Source organism: Falco rusticolus, chromosome W (assembly GCF_015220075.1).
Source record: "Falco rusticolus isolate bFalRus1 chromosome W, bFalRus1.pri, whole genome shotgun sequence".
NCBI lineage: Eukaryota > Metazoa > Chordata > Aves > Falconiformes > Falconidae > Falco > Falco rusticolus.
The window spans coordinates 10,495,061-10,517,563 of record NC_051209.1 but is presented as its reverse complement, the minus strand read 5'-3'; the positions used below and the strand labels follow the sequence as shown (position 1 = coordinate 10,517,563).

At 38.3% G+C, this 22,503-nt stretch overlaps 1 protein-coding gene across 1 annotated transcript in view; it reads left to right on the top strand.

Moving 5' to 3' along the window:
* Positions 1 to 22,503, top strand: part of LOC119140612 (E3 ubiquitin-protein ligase NEDD4-like) — a 162,154-nt gene that overhangs the window by 69,970 nt on the left and 69,681 nt on the right.

Genomic DNA, 22,503 nt, shown 5'->3' with positions numbered 1-22,503 from the left:
GTGAGTGCTTGTCTTGATTGTCTTTTACTAATCACAAGGCTCTGCATTAACACAGCTGATGAAATGTAGCACATCTGAAAGGTGTATTTCTGTCTGTTGTTTAAGTAAGTGTGCTAAGAAATGCAGATAGAAGCATAAAAAGCATCTGGGTTTGGGACTAATAGAGCATTAAACGCAAAAGTAGTACTCTGTTGGGTCAGACCAAAATGTTCCTCCTTAACCCAGTATTCTGACAGTGAAAACCTCATCATATTCTTCCTTAGGCTTCTCCACTGCAAACCAATACAGTCCCAACCTTTTTAGTCACTTACAAAGCAGCTGCTTCATCCCCTGATCATTTTGGCATCTCTTTCCTGTACCTTTTAATACTTTGGCATCCTTTTTTGGGATGTGGTTACCAGAGCTGCACTGAACTGAGTACTGAGCACCCAAGGTGCAGGTGTATGAAGGTCTAAGGTAACAGCAAAATAATCCTCTCTGTTATGTTTTCAGTTCTCTGCCTTATAATGCTCAGCATACTGTTAATGGTTTTGGTCTTGAACTTAATTTGTCTGATGCAGTAGCTCTTCTAGAGAAGTATTCCAGCATCTTACTGGTTCTTGTTTTTGTTATGATGTAGTTAAGATTTCCACACAGACATACGTGATATAAGTGATACTGTCATTCTGAACATACTAGGTTAAATAGGCCAGTGCAGTGGCATATTGGGTGACTGACTTGTTGGGTTCTTGTCTTTCAAAAACTGTAACGCCATCTCTTTGTTTATGAGATCAGGTATTAGCATTTTCTTGGCTGGGTGCAGTACAAACTCTAGTAAACTTGTTTCCTTTGTGAAGATTAGGATCAGTGTTGTGAAGATCTTTTTATTCAAAAAAACCTCAGTATGGAAACATCTGTCTTTAAAAACAGTATATGCTTTTCCTCTGTCTTCCTATTAAATGCAGACCAAAGAAAAACATAAAAGCCGTAATCTTCTGGGGAAAAAGAGGACATAGAGCAAAATGATTATGTCCTCCTTCAGGTGGAAGTAAATCAGTAAATCTGTGGTGCTGTGTATTTAGAGTGGGCTGACTGTGAGCATATTTATTGACATATAATGATCGTAACGACCACTTGCACTATTATAACTGTCCTATACCTTTTGAACTTCAAGGAGATCATCTGTCAGTTCTTTCAAGCTTTAAGGCCCTCTTCCCCCACTAGCTGATGCAAACACTGAAGCAGAAATCCTGTAACTGTAACTGTGAGGCAGAGTATGTAAGCCCAGGCTCAGGACTGCGCTGATGTTACCGTGTGGCTTGCATGTGTCTTGGGGGATGTTGGAAGGAGGTTTGTGTCGGTGTGAAGGGCAAAGTGGAGCTCATGGAAGAGGCTTCACTGGTCCACAGAGGTGGTGGCATGCATCGGGACGGCTGTGGGTAATGGGGAAACAGAGTGGCGGTTCAGAAGAAAAATCTTATGTGCAGTGACAGCTGAGAAGAGTCTTGGTATACACATTTCAGATATATTGCTTAAGATTTTCCAAGTGACTGTATGCAGTTCTGGCCTTATATTGACACTTTCGGTACTACTTCATGGTTGAACTGTTTTCTGTTTCTTCTTGTGGTCCTGCTCCTGTAGACAGTCTGCCCTTGAGCTCATAACCTCCCTGCAAAGGTAGCTTAGGAGTTGTTGCTTTCCTTTCAGAAGGTGTTCTGAGCTATTGACAAAGCAAGTACTTAGGGGTTTTTAGAGCAGTAGGTTTCCATCAAGTGATGTTTACAGAATGAGAAGACATTGAGCTGATTATTTTGGCTTTCCTGTGAAATACTTATTGTCAATACTTGCATGGTTTTATCACAATAACTTTGTTTCTTATTCATATTCCCAATTAGCAAAGCACTTTCTATCTTTGCAGTACATCCTTTCCTTCCTGTCCCCCAATCAAAATAAAGAATATACGATGCAAGCTTCATCTTTGGTGCAAAGAGAGACTGTGTCCTTGGATAGTATGTTTTCTCTGAAAAATAATATAAAATAATATTAATAACTGTGCTTCCACAAGGCAATCTGCAGTACTATTGCTGTGTTGAAGCTATTCATGTTTTTCTTGTTGGCTTATAGTCCACTTAAAACAATGGGGGATTGTGCTGGCTGCTGGCACTTCTATCGTTTTAAGCTTCCATTTGTCTTGTGATTGGTCTTTTTCTGTCTTTTGAAAACAAGCTGCTTGCAAACAGAGGTTTAAATGTCTAGACAGAGTATTGACCCTCCATGTACAAATTTTCAGAGCTGTTGACAAAATCTACACTGTCAGGTTCTCCTAGGGAACAAATGTCCATGTATTGCAACGAAGCTACACTTCATGGTAAACAGTTTCTTTTCTAGTACATGCTAGCTAACAAGTGTGAACACACTTCAAATGTGAGTATCCTCAGACCACTGGATTTCTGCAATCTAATAGAGCTGATTTAGGATCTTTGCTTTACATTTTGGTGTATCCTGTCTGTTCTTTTTCTGAGGTGTTTGACTCTTGGAGAGTGTAACACTATTCCATGCTGGCAATTGCACTTGTGGTAATATTGCTAACTTTCTCACTGGAGGCTGGCCAGCAATGGGCAGAGTTTCTGTACAGTGTTTGAGACAAATCAGTACAAAACGACATGCAACACCCGTCTCTGGTTTTCCCTTGTCTTTACTGCCTGGTAAAACTGAAAAAGAAACTTTCTCTCCTGCAATCTTGCATATTTCTGCTGTTTTTATTGTGTGAGAAATCTTTGCCATGTGTATGATTGCTTTGTTTGTTGTGATTTTTAATTATTAAAAGGGACTGTGCAGGGTAGTGCAGGTTAAATTGTGTTTGTAGAGACAGTGTAAAAGTTGTGGCTTTTTAAAGGCAAGAAGTTTCTTGCTTAATCATGTTATGAGCACAGTTAAAATTGAAAGCATAAGCGTGCTATATTTATTCATGTTCTGCCATGACAGCCTAATGCTGTAACAGACCAAAATGTTAAGCTTGAAGTAATTTTTCTAATTTGCATGTGGAGTTGACTTAAACTTTTAACACTAAATTTAAGTGGTTTTGTGGTAGTTAAGTTTGTGTGTGCACTTTATATGAATGTGCCTTGTGAATATGATGTGGTTTAGATTTATAGCAGTGCCGAGTGTGTTTGCTGCCTTAGTCAGCTGTGAGAGCTCTCCCACTGGGGCCACTCCTCTCTGATGGAAAAGGAGCAGCTGTGAAGGTGCTGTTTCAGGCTCTTGCTGGCATAAAAAAAAAAAAAAAAAAGAAAAAAAAAAGAAAAAACAAAACCCCCACTAGCTTACATTGGAGAGAGGGAACCAGGCCACGTGACTCCCACCATCCTACCCTATGTCACAGTGTGTAGGAGCACTGAGTGCTCTTACCCAATCATGCCTGGAATGCTGCTTGCCACTTGGGCTATTTCTGCTATCTGTCGCTATCAGGGCTGCAGTGCTAACAGTTTGTCAGATGGGACACTTTTTCTTGGAGTTTATGTCTTTGGTTTTTAACTTCTGGCAGTGCCTGAATTGTTGCTGTTCTCCCTCTCCTTTTCTTCTCTCTGTAAAACCATGGCCCATCGGCTGCGGTTTCATTTTGGCTCTGGGAGAAGCAACACAGCCCCCAAATCAGAGATCCTCGACCGGGAGAGAGAAGATGACTTTTTCATGGCATTCCACACTTTGCCAAGAAGAAACAGTCCTCACACTTTCTCCCAACACGGAGCAGATTATGGTGGTGGCAGCGATTTGCAAGAAGTGGGCTCCTTAAAAAGGAGTACATCCATGTTTATTCCTCAGCTGCTGAACAGTATTGATCCGTGTCCAATGAGAAGCTCGTCAATGCAGATCTCTCTTCAGCGCAAAGCTGCGAATGGCTGCACGGACAAGTGCGCAACTCTGGAATCTCCTGAGGAGGCACTTCCTTGTAAATTCTCAGACTTCAGGGAACTTTATGCATCCCCTGTTGAAAACCGTTCTTCTCCAAGCAGTCCAGAGGTGACTCCTGAAAATTCTCCACCCAGGCTGACAGAAGAGTTAGGGCAACATATTAATGGGACTGTTTGCTGTAATCGTAGAATATTTTGTACTATTCCTTCCAATAACCAGAGTGAGGATGCTTCATCAACTACCCAAGAAGGTGAGGCAAATGAAGCAGCTTCAGGTTTAAACATAAGTGGTCTGAGGATTCAGCATCGGGCTTCAAGTGCAGACGTGCCTCAGGTTACTCTACTACCCTTTGGTACTGATGCTCAAAATAATGCTCCCACCCCTGAACCCCGGCATTGGTCTTTGCAACATGTGCCAGGTATTTCAGCAAATTCAGGGAAAAAGTTCTTTGTTCTCCAGTTACAGCAACCACAGACAAGTGGTACAGATGCAGGAGGTGAATATAACTTTGGATTTACTGGAACCAAAGGGGACAGATTGGTCAGGTATCCTCGGATACAGCTAGAAAGGAGTACTTCCTACCCTGTCCAACCACCAACAGAAGAAATTAGCCCCACAGCTGATGGCTTGAATTCAGAACTGCATGGAAATGGCAGGAACGGGTCAGAAATATCTAGAAGCGATTCAGTAGAGCGGATTCCTCAAGGGCAGGGATGCTTGTTTAAAATCAGACCAGATCAGAACACAAGGCAGCAGCACTTCAGAATTCTTGTCTCCCGTGGTCCTGAAGAACAAAATCAGGTTGTTGGTAAAGAGGGTCACGGCACCCCTGGTCCTATAGCAGCCAGTACCGCAGTAAGTATGATGCTGAGTATGCTATGCTACTAAAGTACAGAATTGCCATGCAAAGGCTTCTAGGCTTGAGGCAACTGAAGCACTTTCATTGTTAATGCTAGAATGGTCTGCATTTCTCTGGAGCAAATCACAAATCATCTCTATTTCTAATCTAACGTAACTTTGCTCTCCATTGTGATTACATCCAGTGTAATATTTTGAGATCCTAATGTCACATGTTTCTTAAGTCATTGTTACATCAGCTGGAAAGATTTTGAAAAATCAGAACATTCAAATGGCAAATTAAGTGTTCATGTTAATATAGTTGGCTGAGACCTTGCTGCATGAAGAATTCTTCATGCACACTTTTTAAAACCAAATACTTTTACACCTTCTAAGTATAATGTACACATGTGTATGTGTACCTCTGCATGATTTTAAAGTATGTATTGTAATGCAATATTAGCTAAGACTGTAGAAATCTTACAGTAATTCCAATCAAGATATTGACTTAGATTAGGTACCAAGAAGTTAGGAAAAAACCAAAAAACACTGCCTTTCACAGTAATTTCTTTTTTTTTGGTGGGGGGGCACGGGGGGGACACATCTCTGGTAATTAAAAATGTGTCCTCTGTTTCTGTATGCCAGAAGTCCTGATCAAAGAATGTACAAGTGGGTTGGCACAACTTAGTAAACTGTCCTGTTGTTTGTATTTGCCTTGATTTTGCTTTAAGATGACAAAATTAATCTTCTGGGTTTTCTATGTTATAATGGGAAGGTACTGATGCTTTATGTTGTAAAGCTGCTTTTTAAAAGACCAAAGTAGGAATGAAACTTAAGGGTTTAGATTAGTCATTTGCTTAAATTGCATTACTGTGCAATTTAACACTGCCCGCTTGAGTTCCTAAGCTCAGTGATGCTGTATATAGAATAGTAAGCACTCTGTCTCCAGCTGTGAAAATGGATTCACTACAAGAGATTTTGTTCTTCATGGTTTGTGTGTTCTCGTTCTCCTGCACCTTCGTTCAGTGAAAGGTAGCATAAAAGACAGCTGCTCACTGCAGCAAGGCTGTATGATGACTCTGCAGCTTTCCTATGAAAAATCTGAGTCTCCAAGTTACTCCAGTGTAACCTTCATTTTAGCTTTTCTGTAGGCATTGTGAGTAGAAAATCAGAAAGTATCCCTAAGCTTTTATTTTTAAAGTTTTCTTTAAAAAAATATCCCTTGCCAGCACAGATTTCATTTCAGTCTGCAAGCTAGCAATTTTTTTAAGTAGTGTATGGTATCTTTTCTGCCAGCCTGCGAACATTTCAGCAGGAAAATTTGGAATGCAGAAACTTCACTGATTTTCTTCATTTGACTTTCATTTATGCAGTACAGTGTGTTAAGTGTTTTCATACTAAAAATGAAATGGTGAAAAAAACCAGTATGTCTAATTTTCCCTTGTCTATTTGCTATCCCTTGTTCCTTTCCAGTAATAGCTGTTCATGGGGAACCACCATAACCAATTACATAAGTAGCTATAGTATGTCCAACCTAGCACAAAAGCATCAGAGGTTTACAGATCGGTGCAGCTTGCAGAAAGATGTCTCCCAGTGTGTCTGCAGTAGTACTCATTTTTTTCTGAAGGATTTACCCCCTGAAGTCATTTCTTTGAAGTTCACTGTAGTAATGATTCACATACCAAGGACATATTTCAGTGTTTCCAGAGGAGAATTATGAAATTTGTTCCTACGTGCTGTTAGTTATAGTTACCATGGGAAATCAATTTAGCCAGCCATGAAGTATGGCAGTCACAGAGACACTCAGTCCAAATGGTACTTCAGTGCAAAAACTTTGAAAAAATAAAGAATTAATTGAAACTTAAAACTTCTGGGTGGTGTTTTCTCATGTTTGTAGTAAGCCCAGAAACATTGTGGGTAGAGATAATTGGCTAGGCAAGATGCCATAGGAAGTGTGGAGATAGAAAGCATTTTGGTGAAAGTCTTGCTTTATTTTGTCAACATATAAAACATTCTTTAGTAAGGTGGCATTTTTAATCTATCCCACAGAACTTTCTTTGGAGGACCTATGATGCTAAGTAAGGATGTACCTGAAATATTTGTTCTGTTAAGCTGATGGGAAAAGTCACTGTGTTTTATAGCTGTTAGCATTTAAAAAAAAATAAATTCTAGACTCTTCCAGTTAAACAAGTTTGTGTGTATTTGAGTGATATAGGGCATGGGCCTGGGGCTGTAAGCAGCAGCTGCTACAGCCTTATTTATCTTGAGTGAAAACATTCAAGCGGGCATCTGCAGTCCTACTGCTACCAAGTGTTTATGACCTTTCAAATATCTTCTGTTTTAGACTGAAGTGTTTTTGGGCAAGCAGGATGTATTTCATTACAAGTCATTATAAAATATTAAGTAAAGTATGAGCTTATGTCCAATTGTGAAAAATTTTATTTGGGAGCCTTGTTACAAATTTTTTTGACTACTATGATATTTTATATTTAATGCAGTAGCTACTTCTAAGTGTGTATGTATACTGTGGCATATAACAAATACATTGTTTATAATTTGGGGTCTGTGAGTGCATAGCTGTATTGCTGGGAAACACTTCAAAAATCTTGTGTATTGGACAACTGTTTTAGAGACTTGACAAAGGCATCTTTGTTGTGATAAAAATACAAAGTGTCATAACAAAATGTAGTAGTATTGAGTTATGTTTAGTTAAGAAACAGAAATGGCAGCCCTCGACTCTGCATTTCTCACAACAGCTTTATTTTCCTGTCTTGGAAATAATTTTAGAATAAATATTGTTGTGAAAGTACAGAGACTCTACTTATGCTCCTAAGATATCTAATGGGTTCGGAGCACGTAAACCAAAAAGAGCAAGCTAGGATAAATGCGACTGAGCCAAAATTCTGCATTGTGCAGTGCCCAGGAGACTTGAATGTGGGCACTGAGGTCCCGTGCCTTGTTTGGGCTGTTGCCCTGTGGCAAACCAGCAACTGATTGCCTGAACTCTAGCTGAGACACTCTGGCAAAACTTCGTTTATCTGAAAGTGGGTGACCATGTGCAATGCACGTGATGGCTTTCACATGGAATCTATGGGAAGTGGTTAAAAACCTAATCCACAGAATGTGGAACTCAATGAAATTAAGGAACTAGAACTGCTACTCCTCTGCCACTGCCTCTCCCAAAGGCTGTAACATCCCCTTCCCTGCCTTACTCTGCCCTTTTTTATAGGTCATTCAAAACTGCATTCTTCAGTTGATGCCCTGAATTTTGGTGGGAAAGGGATACCAGTTCCATTGTTTTAATGGGAATGCTTTCGTGGGAGACCTCTGCCTGTCATTGAGGCAGTGAACTTCAGATGGTGTCAATGGTGAGCTTTGCCTTTGATCAGGAATAATTTTCATCACCTAGAGCAGAGCCAACTACTGTTAATAAAGCTGTGTAGGGGAAAGGCAGAGTTTGCTAGAACCTTTCTACAAAACTAGTAATTAGCAACTGACAATTACATGACTGCAATGCATATGAGGATTAACTTTATTCAGAAAACTTATTCAGAATCATATAATAATGTATTTTAATGTATCGTTGTATTATATAGCACAAGGATGTTGACTTTTTTCTAGAGGGGATGAATGCTCCTCTTAGTTATTTTGTTCGTTTCAGTGATGCCTCCTCAGTGTAAAAAGGCTGCTAGTAACCCCTTCGTACCTTAGTGACTTCCTCTGATTTGGAATAGATTTCTTTGAGGGCAAAACTTTGCAAAGAATAGATAGTAATCCACTCAAAAAATTACTACTGCTAGGCAAATTTAAAACCTTGAACTATCTTCTTTCATATCCCACTAGGAGAGCTGTGAGTCAAACCTGTTTAATCATATTGGGGATTATTTATTCGTGTGTTTGACCTAAGAGAAAGCAGGTCAGTGAGATTGCTGATTGATTTAGAGGAACTGCTGGTGAAAATTTTCTAGTGTTTAACAGTGTTACTAAAATAGTATCTAATGTTAAATCGTATATATAAAAGATGCTCATTTCTGCTCTATCTAGGATTAGAAATGTAATCTAGAGAATTCAACACTTCCATAGACCTTCCTTACACAGTGCAGCCCTGTTACAATATTTCTACCTTAGTTGGATTGTGAATTAATATCAGATATATAGGAGCTTATGTTCAGAAATGCACACAAATTCTCTGTGCAGAAAAGTATATATAGTTGATCCATCAGCTGTATATATTATCAGCAGTTTGTCAGAAAAGGGATGTTATTGTTACATACTATATTGTATATTACCAAATAAAAGAGAAAAAATGCCAATTGCCTTACAGATTGGTGTTTACTGTTACTCCATTTTTGGTCAAAAGCTCTTGACACATCATGCTCTAAGATATTCATAGTCTGTAATATGGAAGTCTTGGGATAGTTTGGGGGGGGGTTTATGGCTCAGGGAAAAAATAATCAAATGAGGGAAATACAGTTTTATTCAATTTTACATTTTTGAAAAAATGTAATACATTTAAATAAAAAATAAAGATTAGTTAAGGGATGACAAGGTTATGCTTTTTTTAGCTTGAATATTTATTTTGTAGACAGTCTCACAAATGATGTAGTTTTCAATAGCAAGTGTCCACTTCAGTGCTACTGTGCTATCTCCTTTGTATTTCTATATATCATTGCCTCATGAGTTACCACTCTCAGTATTGTGGATCACTGTTCTCTTAACTGGAGATAGTTTTCTGTGCACAGTGATATTCAGTGAAGAAGCATTTCAATCACCATTAGCTGACTAAGCCTTTCCTGTGAGAAGCAAAAGAAAGTGAAATAAATTTGATTGTTTGCAAGCCTTTGAAGATGATGTATTTATAGAGGAGCTTCCGTTGGCCACATCTTCAGGCCATGTTTCTGCCATAGTGTTTACTTTCCATATCTGTTTATTTCAAATTTCTAGCCTGTCTTTGATCCAGTGGGTTGAAAAAGAAGAATTTCTTAATTAGCAGTTCCATCCTGTGACCTGACCTAGCTGTAATGAACAAGTAGCAGTTGTCTATATTGCCCTGTGCTAAGCCTTAATTTGTAACATACTGCTGTATGACATACATGTACCACTGTATGACAACTGAAAAGAGTCGTGGAGGAATAACATTGTTCTGTATTTTTACCAGTGTTGTTTGCAAAATGGGACATATTTTGGTTAGTATGAAATTCAGTTCTGGATTGAGTGTTCTGGTGTTTTTACTTTTGTACATAAACTGATCTATTTGAATAAAAAAACCAAACAGTCCTCCAGTGTTTTTGTGCCATAGTAAACTCTGTCAGAGTCTGAAAGTCTCTTTCCTGAGATGGTACTGAGACCCCAAATGGTTTAGGTATTGCTGATTGGTACAAGAAAACTTGGTGGAAAGCTTTAAAGATGAAATGAAAAGGGCTTCCCCGCCATCCCATTCAAAAAACCATTGCCAGAGTTCATTTGTTTCAGTTTGGTTAGTGCAGTCCACAGGGAGAGATCTTAATTTTCTTTCAGTGTTTCTCTTCTTACCCACACCTGTGGTCATTCACCAGCCTGTCATTGATGCAGTATTCAGCACTTAATATAATGTCATTCATCATCTTTAACTAGCCCCCCGCACTGATACTTTTTTAGGACTTGAGTTGGTATGGGAAATGGTGGTGCTTTTGAATTGGAAAAGAGGTTTAATTGCTTCTCTTATAATTTTTGAACCAAGTCTAAATGTCTGAGAACTCCAAAGAATAAATAGACAAAACCAGAACAAATCCTTTTCCTAATGATCTCACTGTTTATCTCCTATCCTGTTTTCATGTGGATGACGAGGTATATTAAAACCAGCAGTGACTCTATTAAGATCTAGCACGCAGAGTGAAATGTACTTGGCATCAGAGACTTTCCTCTGTCCGTCTATTAATCCATCCATGCAGGTATAGTGAGAATTACCTGTGCAAAAAGTTACAACTGGCTGCATCCACACCTGTGGTACTGGGGGTGTTGTGTTCGTGGCTGAGCTGTGCTGAACTGCTTCTGCATCTTCATTTCAGAAGCAACTACTGAGTGCAGTACGGCACTCTAAATGGTACAAACCAAGAAAAGTCAAATTGTTAATAGTTTATTTGCTAACCTTTGTTATACCAGGAGCATATTCTGGAAAAATGTAGACATCATCTAAAATAGGCAAAAGCTGTGTCAGAAGCAAGTATTTCTTCCCAGGTCTCTTTAAGGATGGCTGAACCAGTACCGGAACTGAATCAGCTCACTGGAACACCAGGGCATTGCTAGGCAAACTGTGTGGGGCTGTTTAAAAGGTGTGTAGATATGGCACTTTAGGGACATGGTTTAGCGGTGGACTTGGCAGTGTCAAATTAATGGTCTGGAGTCTATGATCTTAAAAGGTCTTTTCTTACCTAAATGATTCTATGGAAGTGTTCTGCCCTTTTAAAGGCTGCGTTCTCTTCCAGTGGTACCCAGGACTCATGCTGCCCAGCAATTTTATTTTGTATATTTCAGTTGTCTTAAGTTTGGAGACCTACTTCAGGGATTGCTGTCTTGACTCTTGATAGGCATTTCTAGAACATAATTTGTATTGCCCTTAGCCAGATGTTTAAAATATCTCAAATGAATGGTGCTATGAATTTCCTGTCTCTCTGCTTGCTATACAAGGAGTGCAGATGACTATCTGGAAAATCTCTGTTCTGTGCAGATAAGGACTTTGTTGACATCTGCAGGTAGAGGTGATTAATTCCATCCCTCAAGTCTTTTTAGGTTTTCTGTTAAGGGCAAAATTGGTTCTCTTCCCCTCCTCTCAACAAACCTCCCTCTAGGTTGCACTGAAAGAAAGGTGTCTCCCAGACCACGACAGACTGAGCCTAGAAACTGCCATCTTCCCATCCTTTTCTGTTCAGGGATCTGCCACACTTGGGCCCTTCCTTCATGTGTAATCTCCCCCTCCCTTTTTTGTTCTCCCCCTCCAGAAATCACCTGCCTCCCTTCTCAATTAGCCTTTCCATCAGTTCGCACATCTGTTCTTAAAAGATCTTCCCATCCTGGAAGGGGCAGACTATCATGTTCAAACATGTGCAGAGCAGAAGCTAGTTTTACAATAAGGAAGGTACCAATGAGCAGACTGATTTTGGGGATTTTTTCTTTTCTTTTTTTCATGTCACTGGAGGACAAATAGCACACTGTAAGTAGTGTAAATCAGGTTGCAGAATCAAGAAATCAATACGTAATTTTTAGTCAAGCTTTCAGAGTCAGGAGTTGTCAGTACTATCTATACCCTGTCCTTTCACATTCTCAAAATTCCCTGGGAAATTTCTGAAGTTTATTAGAGTTCATTGTCAGGCATTTTTCTTTTTCTTCCTGAAAGCTGTATCTTTTGGTATTTCCCTTTAGAGAAAACAGAGTAAAACTTTGAGCAGAAGAGCTGGAAATAACATCTTTTTTTTTTTTAATAGCAGTAATAAACTATTTGATCCTGCATGGAAAAATTCTGTGCTGAGTTTCAGTACACAGTTGTCTCTTTAAAGCTGAGTTTATAAGGCCTTCGCTTTATAATGGAAATGCTGACAGTCTTAACACTGAAGGTGCCAGCCAGAACAGCTTTGGTATAGATCTAGCCACAGGAAAATTACGGAAAATAAACCAGATACAGTCTTGATCGCTTTTTGTACTGTTCAACTGTTTTCCTATTTGAGATAAGCTCTCAAGTAATGAAGAATTTAGGAATGTGCATGTTTTATGACTGTTCTTGTTCAAAAAGCTATTCCAAATCCAAATCTATCCTGTTTACTTAGTTTCCAGGTTAAATCTCATTGTAAAATTTATTACTGCATACATTCATCTAAAATCTGGTGCTTTTATGTTTGGGGTTTTTTCCACCTAATAGAATGGCATTGGTAGCTTCCAGAAGTCAGCAATAATGTACAGAAAAATATATTAAAAAAATCAGCAGTCTGACCATGCAGGTTTCTGTCTCCAAAAAGAATGAATAACTAAAAAGGAAAAATCTCATCTTCACTCTGTTTAAATTCTCTGGTATTATAAACCCAGCAAAATGCTGGGCTGTGTCTTACATCTGTGGGAAAAGCTGAAGGCACAGGCACTATCATTACAAAAATACTGTTGCATTTTCCAGGTCTGTCATGTTCTAACTCCTCAAGCTTTGGGGGGGGGGGCACAATGTGTTGGCCGTGAAAGTACAAAGAAGATTTTGCTTTTGATTAGATGAATTGTGCAAATAACATGTATGCTGCACTATATACTGTGGTGTAAACCTAGAGTTGTTCCATTGCTTTGGTAGAAAGCTTAAATCTTCCCTTTCAGCCTAGGTTGAAAGCATAACCTCCCAGGTGACTAGCATTTCCAGGCAGTATTTTATGTATTCTAGAAAAGAATAAGACAATATAAATTTTAAGGTGAGATTTTTATCTTCAATAAAAAAGAGATTCAGCTATAAATTTTTATGATCTGACTGGCCTTCTTTTCAGTTATTTGTTGAAGTCTTATATTCCTGATCCTACTACGTAAAGAGATTTTTTTTTTATTGGCAAAGAATAATATATAATCACTGTTTATAATAAATAAGGCAACAGGACGCTGCTTACTCAGCATTAACTTTAGTATTCGACAGATTGCTGGATACACACAGAAGCAGAAAACTGGACTATGGTATTTTAAATGCTTATATTATCAAAAGCAAGCTACTTTACAACTAAAAAGGAAGGTATTCAAACAGTGAATATCCTTTCAAACAAGACGTTAGGGGCTGATAATAATACTCCTGGAGTAAGTTATAGCTTTTTACCTCGAGTGAGTGTTTAAAATGGTTTACGTAATTAAAAAAAAAGGTTGTTTGCTTTTAAAATTATTTCTACTCCACATCCTTTAAATAAAATCCACAGCTTATCAGTATGCGGGAATAGCAATATTATTTAAGGGATTATGTTAAATCACAATTATTTAAAGTATTTATGTTGCAAATAAAATTTAAAGCTTTATTATGAAAGCTAAGAGTTATATCCAATATATTTTGCACATATCATCCAGGATAGTGAAAAACTGCTCTAATTTAAATTTTGTGCATTTTAGCAGTAATATGTTTCTCTTTTAGTACTTGGTGTTGTAAAGACTTTAAATTACAAATATGCTAACATTTAGTTACTTGAAATCTGCATCAGGCATGGTTTTATATTCACAGAATCATATTACCATGAGACACATATTTGCTTCAAATTCCATGAAAGTGGAACTAAACTTCATTGTTGAAAAGTTGAGCAGAATCTCCTTCAACATACACATACACAGTCTTGTGCTTTCTCTTCAAAGATTTGGAAGTGGAGGCTGCTGTAGTTGCTGTATTACTAACACTTCATTATTTTTAGAAATTCTATCACAGAGCACTTGCCAGCATGCTGAATTATTATAAACACAAGTGAACTATACTTGTTAGGAAATGAGCGTGGTATATTCGGTGATGCAGCTTGCAGTTATGTAGCAGTGTGTTTACTCACATTCAGCTTTTCATAATTCAGTAGTCTGTAATGTGGGGTTTTAGCCCTAGACAGATTTGTGAAGTTTTTTTTTAATATTTGACGTTTTAAGGTATAGGTTTGCAAGAAATATTCTACAAGGCAAACTAATCAAGCTACAGAGTAACTCTGAAGGATTTTGTTTATTTATTTATATAGTTTACAGTACTTGTGACATTATCAGCTTTCCTGATTCACTTCCCATCTTGGGAAACTGGGCTTTTGGATGTCAGGAGTGCTTTGCACTGCCCTGTGACTCACTCTTGGCTGTGCTGTGGTGTGAGTCAGAGGAGCAGGCTTCTGTTCCCTGCAGGCTGAGATAAAACCTACCACATACAAATGAGAAACTAGCTGGGTGAAAAAGGGGTAGGAATTGCTTCCTATAAAGAACTGATCATAACTACTGTGAACTAAAATGTTTAGTGAAGATAGCAAAGGTGTCTGTGCCTGATCTTCTGGGAGGTCCAACTCACTTTTGTTTCACACACGTTGAAGATTCAGGCAACAATGTAAGATTTTGGCAGGTGGCTAAATAAATCCTGACCAGTCTGAAGGTGTTGGGAATTCTGCCATTGACTTCAGTATGATGGATGCTGCAGTCACAAACCTCCTTTTACTACTCTGTTCTTGTATTTAGCTATAGTAATTCCAAAGCATTCAGTTTAATAGCTCCTTTAATAGCTCCTTTAAGGGAAATGGAAGCTGCTCGGACTGGCTACTTAGTCACCACTACTTTTCACCATAGGTACAGTCCATACTTAAATGCTATGCTGCATGTTAACACATATCTGCTAGAGCGTGGGACAAAATCTCAAACTAATCAGAGTGCAGCGTTTCCAGCCAAAGTCCTGGTCAAGACAGAGCAGCAAACAATTATTTCAAACAGGATGAGGGGAGGCAGAGAGGGGAGACATGCAATTTAGGACAGATACAAGCTTTGCTGAAACAATATACCTTCAAAGCACAGTATTACCTGTTTGCCACTGGGAAACCTTGCCAGCCAGCAGAGCTACCCTGCGGAATTTATTTGCTCAGTGATAAGTCTGTAGGTCCTAATTTACTGCATATTTTAGTCTATTCTCTATTGAGAGTTGACTGTGCAGAAATTTCTAATATCTTCAAAAGTGGTAGCAAGGTCTTCAGTCCTCAAGATTACACCTGTCAACTTCAGCAATTTTTAACCTGAGTCACTGGAAGAATTTTAACTTTTGCATATTTTAAAGTAAAAAAATATTTTGGTTTGTTCATATATTGGCAACATATTGCAGATTGTCTGCTTTGTCTCCTACTCTAGATAAAGTGTTATATCATTCAACACTGTGAGGAAAAAAACCCCAAAACCACTCTGAACTGCAAATTGAGCTTCCTCTGAACATACTTCTCTGTGGGAAAGATTCAGTAAATGAATACTACCAAATGAAGGAAATGTGCTGAAGATGGTTGTTCATCTAAAAGGACAATCTGTACTCTCAGTAAAAGGTTGCTCCTATTTGCATAGCAACCATAAGGGAAGAAAAACTGTTTTGAGGGAGATACGCAAATCGGTCTGCATTTTCCTACTGTAACTCAGGCTGATACACCTTTGAAAAGGCAGGCTTGGCTGTTTCTTTGACAGCAAGGTATTTATGTACTTAATATTTGCTTGTTTTATTGATATACATTCATAAATATGTTCAGTGTTTTCTGTTCCAGAATGAATGGTATTGTGGCATTATGATTCAGTAAGCACCTCAAAGACAGACATTTTATTTTAAGACTAGTCTTCTGATTCTGAATTTTAGAGAACAAACCTGATGCCACCTCTGTGATTACTTTCACCTCTTACCTTACGTCTGTTGAATAGTCAGTCTCTCTCCTTGTTTCTGACATTGTTGCCCTTTTTGCTCTCCAGTCAATTGTGTGCAGTCACATGTACAGCAGTAATAAAAAAGAACAAGTAAAACAAGGAATATTTGGAATTACAATAGAAGTAGTTTAAAGCATAATTAATTACCAGTTTGGATGTGATCCAGGGCCTAAATACACTTTTGTGAGTTGATTCTGAGCCGAAAAAATTCATCAGGTATTTTATATTTCCATTCGTAATGGAAATTGTATTTCCATTTTCAAACAATTACCATTTCTTTGAAACGAGGCTGTATACTAGCAACTTCTGAAAGTTTTTACTAATACAGGAAGTATGAAATGCAAAAAAAAGTAGCTACAATTTGGTGCTTAAAGCCAAAACCAAAGGGGTTTTCAGAAATCAGTTAATCTGTGGTGACTTTATTTGAGATCTGTTACATGATTTTTATTTACTGTAGTAAAATATTGGATCTTAACTGAGCAAGTGAAATAATTATTTTTTTTTCTTTGCAGATGTGGGCTTTGTGGGTAACGATGTACTAGCTGAGTACAGGGAAATGTTAAAGTAGCAGTTTAGATGTGGGCAGCTGGTCTTAATAGATTTGGTTTTGTCTGATGTCACTGCTTTTTAACATCTTTTTGGCCTTGCAACATCTGCTCTAATGCAGACATCTTAATGCAAACGTTACTTGCTTTATATTTAATGAGAGAACTGAAAATAAAACTCTTACTGTGGCAGTCCCCACGGTAAGCCTTGTGGTGGTTTTTATCTCAGGGAGTTAACATTACGTTGCACTGTTTTTTTGATATTTAGTTTTCTGCTAACTTAGAAGAAATAAAAAAAGGGGCGTTGAGAAGGGTTTCTGTAGAGAATTTGGTTGCTCTCCCTGTATAGATTTGTAAATACTGTGGATTTGGTGCAATTAACTAACTGCTCAATTTTGCAGAGTGTATCTGTACATAAAAATGTAAAATATTTTAATTTTCCATTAAGTAGGTGCATCTTTATCCCACAGTAGGACCGACTATCTTTGAAATTTTTCGATCCTGCCTAGTTTTTCCTGATATTTAAAATTGGATGTTGTTCCAATACACATCCAATTTATTACTTTTGGGGGGTTGTGGAGTGTGATCTTACCTTAAATAGTTCCTCTGTCATAAAACTAAGAGCACATGGAAACAGAGAAGCCAGTTAAACTTTCTAACGGTGGGGTATGCAACAAGGCATGTCACAAAGTGCTGTGCAGGAGAGCAACACCTTCCTTTCCTGTAGGAAAACCCAAGTCTGTGAGTGCTATTTGCAAAACATACTTTGTCTCTGGGAGCTTGCATATGACCTGTTCCCTGCACATGACTTCAGAATACTTGATTCTTTTTGCATCTGTTACAGTCAGCATTTGTTACCAATTTATTTGTTCTGTGACCCACTACACGCTGCCCTGACACTGTTTGCTGACAGGCAGAAGCTGGGGATCTGGGAGGTGACAAAGCGGCAGTTGCGGATGGAGAGAAGGTTCACTGGTGAGTTTATGCTGCTCTGTTTCAGGCAGCAGTTCCATGTAAATGGCCTCTCCTGTCCCCAAGCTGCTGAGCCATCTGCCTGCTTTTCAGGTTTGTTTTTGTCTGGAACAGTGAGGTACAGCAGTACTGGATTGGGCAGGTGACATCAGTTGGATTTCTTGTGTCAGATGCCAGCCAAAACAGATGCGGGAAGGAGAGAAAAGAATTTGAAGTCGTCGGTTTGCAGTGCCAGCTCCATTCTCCATGGAGCTGATGTGTGTGTTTTACTTGTGTTCCCTTCCACAGCAAATGCAGTCTCCTTCAAATGAGTTTCTGTGAGCTTGGAGTTGGAGAGAACTCTTTCTTTTTTGTTATGTTCCTGAATGTCATGGGGGTTAGCATTTCTGACCAAACATTTGCAGCAAATACTTCTGGAGTTCTGGTCTTCCTTCTTTTTTGTTAAAATCAAATTTTAAATATATAAACATCAACTCATTGTGCAGAATCTCAGGATACAAACAAAATAGATTGGTAGCCGATATTAAACAGTGTGCACAACACGAAACAAACTTTGCAAGATTTTTTCCCCATGTTCTTTATTTTTCATCTTGAGAGATTATATTGCTGGTTGCCTTACTGTGTTGCATTTTTTTAACTGACTGAAATTTAAATGAATAACTACCCACCATAAAGACCTTTCAATAAATATCATTGACTGACAAGAACTAGTAACTATCCTTTTCTTGAGTAATTAAACAAAAGTTTACATTATCCTAAGTCGAATTTTCATAACTTCCTAAATTGCATTAAAACCAAGTTATATTAGAGGGAAAAAAATCATTGACCAAATGAAACAGTTAAAATTGTTATGGTTTTGATTTCCTGTCATAAGGTGTGAGCAAGGGCAAGAAAATAAATTGTTTGGAGGGATATTTTTTGTGTCAGCTTGTGAACTCTCCATGTCACTTCGGAGGAATAGTCTAGTAATAGCGTAATTCATCAAACAATCCAAAGTATAAATATAACAAATTCTTCCTCTATGCAAAATGTAATCCCAGTTGAAAAGGGGCACCTCAGCCAGTTCTTGTGGGGAAGCACAGGCATGTCTGTTTCAGAACTGGAAATGTGAAGGACCAGTAAATCAACATCATCTTGGGTGTCCTTTCTGTTAGGAACAAATGTGTTATTTCTAACTTAAAATGTAACAGGTCTCCAGGTTCTTTGTCTCAGCAGGAAAAAAAGTGGTGTAAATGATCATTCTATTAAAGAAATTAAGACGACTAGTTAACTGTCTGCTAATCAGCATTTCAGTGGCCTCAATGTAAAAGTAGCTTTCTGTTTCTCTCTGGTCAGTGCATAATGATGTTTCCCCTCAGGGTCCTAATAAATGATAGGTATAATGCTTCCTTGTGTCAGATAAACTTGGCATTTAGAATTCTTACACTGTATTCTGTGGGTTTTTTCTTAACATTAGGAAAATCATTAAAGCAAAAATGTTATGTCAAATATTGCCAAGTCTAATGCCTTCTTGAACAGAAGTGCTACTTGGATCAGACAGTTGAAAGGACATACTTAGTACCTTTGGAAAATTTTGTCTGAATAAATGTCATCATGCTTTCTTTGATTCCATTACTGCTATCTCTTTGCCTCCTGATTCTTTCACAACTTTTTTTCTTTGTCACTGTTCTCTTTTGTTTAACCTCAGTCAATGACTCTTCCATCAGTCACATACCTTAAAGTACTGCATCATGGTCCAAGATAAACATGTTGATGGGTCCTAATGTAATAGAGTGGAATAGTTGGAGAAGGTGCTTAATGTAAGTTCTGCTCCCTTTCATCCCTGGCAGTTTATAGGGCACTCACATCATTTAGGAAGAACAGAATTTTCAAAGTACTGCTGGAGCTCTAGCATGTAATTTTAAACAAAAGCCTGATCCTGCTTGTATACTGAGGCTGACTTAAATTGCAGTTTTCTTGAATGTTGCTAATAAAGATGCACCTTCAGCTTCTCCAGACCAAGAAAATTCAGCTCTGAGGTGAAGGAGCTGTGATTCTGGTAGCTGGTTATAACCAATGCACTCTCAGTGGGAATTGTATCTTGTATAAATGTTAGTTATTGTTTGTCTGACCATACAGCCAAGTATTTTATTAAGAGTTCATAAGGGGTCAGATAAACATTTAGTGGCTTTCAAAAACCGTCTCTGGTCATTTGAGTATGTTGTGTTGTGTGGTCAAGTTACAGGGAATTTCAAAAGCACTGTGGGGATTACTGGTCTTTCAGACTGCCTTGAACTGTTTATAGTGGCTTATGACCAAGGCTATGGCATGTTTAAGGAGAGTATGAAATAGCACAGATTAGTGTGTCTACTGAATGGAAAATTGGGGACTTTTATTTTACCTTGATTCATGTTTTGTTATATTTTACTGCTACTTTGAAATTATTAGGGTAGCGCACATATTTAGGAAAAGTTTCAGGAATAGTACAGTAATAAAGGAGTATTGCATCAGTGTAATGATGTGTGTGATGGATGACTAAAAATACGATCCTTTTTTTAGAATTTTTTTGCACCATTGAAACAGTTCTTTGCTGCAGAGTGCTTTGCTTGAAAATTATTCTAATTTATATGGAGAAAGACAGTAAATCTGACCAGAAATTGTGGAGGAAGAACTGTAGAGAGAATCAGTAGTTAGAAAACTTATGAAGTACACTGTTTTGCTTGCTCACGCATGTGTATGCAGAATATATATCAATCATGCCTTATGGAAGTGACGCACCATTAATCCCTTTATTTTCTGACCTTTTATTAAAATAACAATTATCCTTTTGACTGATTTTAAGAGAAATTATGACTATTGGATTTTTTTCAGCTTTGTCCATGTTCAATTCCCATAGAATTCACAGTCTTAACATTTTTCAAAGGCAACTGCATTCCAACCAGCCCTGAACCTATCATTGATTTCCCCCTGTCAAATCTTAGTGTTATGGTCAAGACAACACAGGAGAAGATTGCTATCATGCTTGTCAGCTGCCGCCTTCAATAAGCAGGGGGAGGCAAAAGTTAATGTTTTAAGAGAATGTGATGTCCATTTTTAACTTCTTTTGCTATCCTGTTGCTAATCTTTCAGCATGGTGGCAAAAGCTGCGTACATTTCTGCACCTTGAGCTCTTGCATCTTTTGGTTCTCAGTTGCCGCAGCTCCCCAGTATGTATTATAAGCATTGGAATAGCTTTAGAAGGGGATATAAACCCAACCCCCCCCCCCCCCCCCCCCCCGCAGTACACGAGAGCATTTATACTTTTACAATACTTGGCTTTTCTGAGGGTTATATTTCTTAATTGCTTTCTGCCAAGAAAACATGTACATAGAAAAATTGGTCATGACAGATGTATAGTGAAATCCAAAAGTCTTAAAAAAGGCTGAACTGCTGTTGATGGGGGGAAAAAAACCAAAAAAAGTAGGATGTCTCTGTGAGCAAAAGAAAAAGGTAGGATAAGTAGATTAGTGAAGAGGAAAAAAGAAGAAATGACAGTAGAGATAATAAAAGGTAAAGGTCTGTGTCATTTGAATGGTTCATAGTGTCTGCAACAAAAGGCAATATTAATGAGCTGTTTGCCATCTAATTACACTCTTTTTGATGTGCTTAATATTATGCACCATAGCAGAGTTTCCCAAGCCTACCTCACTTGCTTACCGTTATTGGCAGAAATAGTTCCCAGCTACAGTTATACTTGACTTTAGAAATCCATTTGTTAGTTTTGTGAATTACTGGTTTCTGAAGGTGAGCTGTGTGAACAGCAATACTTCATACTGAATAATTCTGAAAGGAAGTAAAATACGTGCTTGCCAATACACAAGGAGTGTTTAAATAAAATGAGCATTTCAGTGCAGTTACTGGAGGCTTTGGTCCATCACTGTTAGAGGTCTGAGCAGATCTGAAAATCCGTTAATCCGGCTGAACCTGCATCTCTTCACTGACAGAGGGAGCTGAAGGCAGCTGCCCCTCTATGTTGGGAGTCCAAGTCAGCTAGAACAAAACTTGACCTAGGGTCTCAGTCTTTTCAGATCTTTGCCAGTCTGCACATCTGAAAGAAAAAATGCATTTCTCAGACCCTTACTTGGGCCACGTTGGATCCCACAATGATGGGATCCGATACGTTCCATTTAACTGTATTTTGCAATTTTTGAGAAATTTCCTGACTGTTTAGTCATTTTCTTCACACAGTCACAGAAAAGGTTCTTGGTGTTTCCTGTGTCCCACACTGCATTATTTATCATCATTTTTCTACAGTATAAAATTGGAATTCCAAGATCATACCCCACCTACATTACTAGTTATATGATACAAGTAGCTGTGGGTAGGTTGTGTGTCAGTTTGCAAATAGTGTGCTGTAGTTTGCCCCTGTTCATCCTCCCCAGGGTCTGACCTCTCCCAGGCAAGAAGCAATGCTAAATATGAGTCTGACCAAATGAAGAATTTTTGAGCCTCTGTGAAAGTTCCAAGTAGTAAAGTGCAGCTGTTTGTACTTTGGAGAGCCACCAGCCTCTCTTCCTGGGAACAATGCTCCTCCTGTTGTAAACCTGGCTCTTTTTTGCTGACTTTACCAAGTTAGCCTCTCATCTAAAATTTTTCAACTTTGAAATAATTGTTTTCTAAATTCTGTATCTTTTTATACACAAACCTACAGAATTTTAATGAAGTTTACTCTTAGATATGACGGATAGTGATTCCTTAGTGAATGCCTTCTGTGCGGTCTCAAACATACTAACAGTATGAAAAATACTTTTGCCTCTATTCCCTGTACCAGTGGCAATACATATTTAATTTCATAAAGACAGTAGACTTACAGTTTTGAGGGCGAAAAGTATTGGGGCGCTCGGTAAGAATTTTTAGAGCC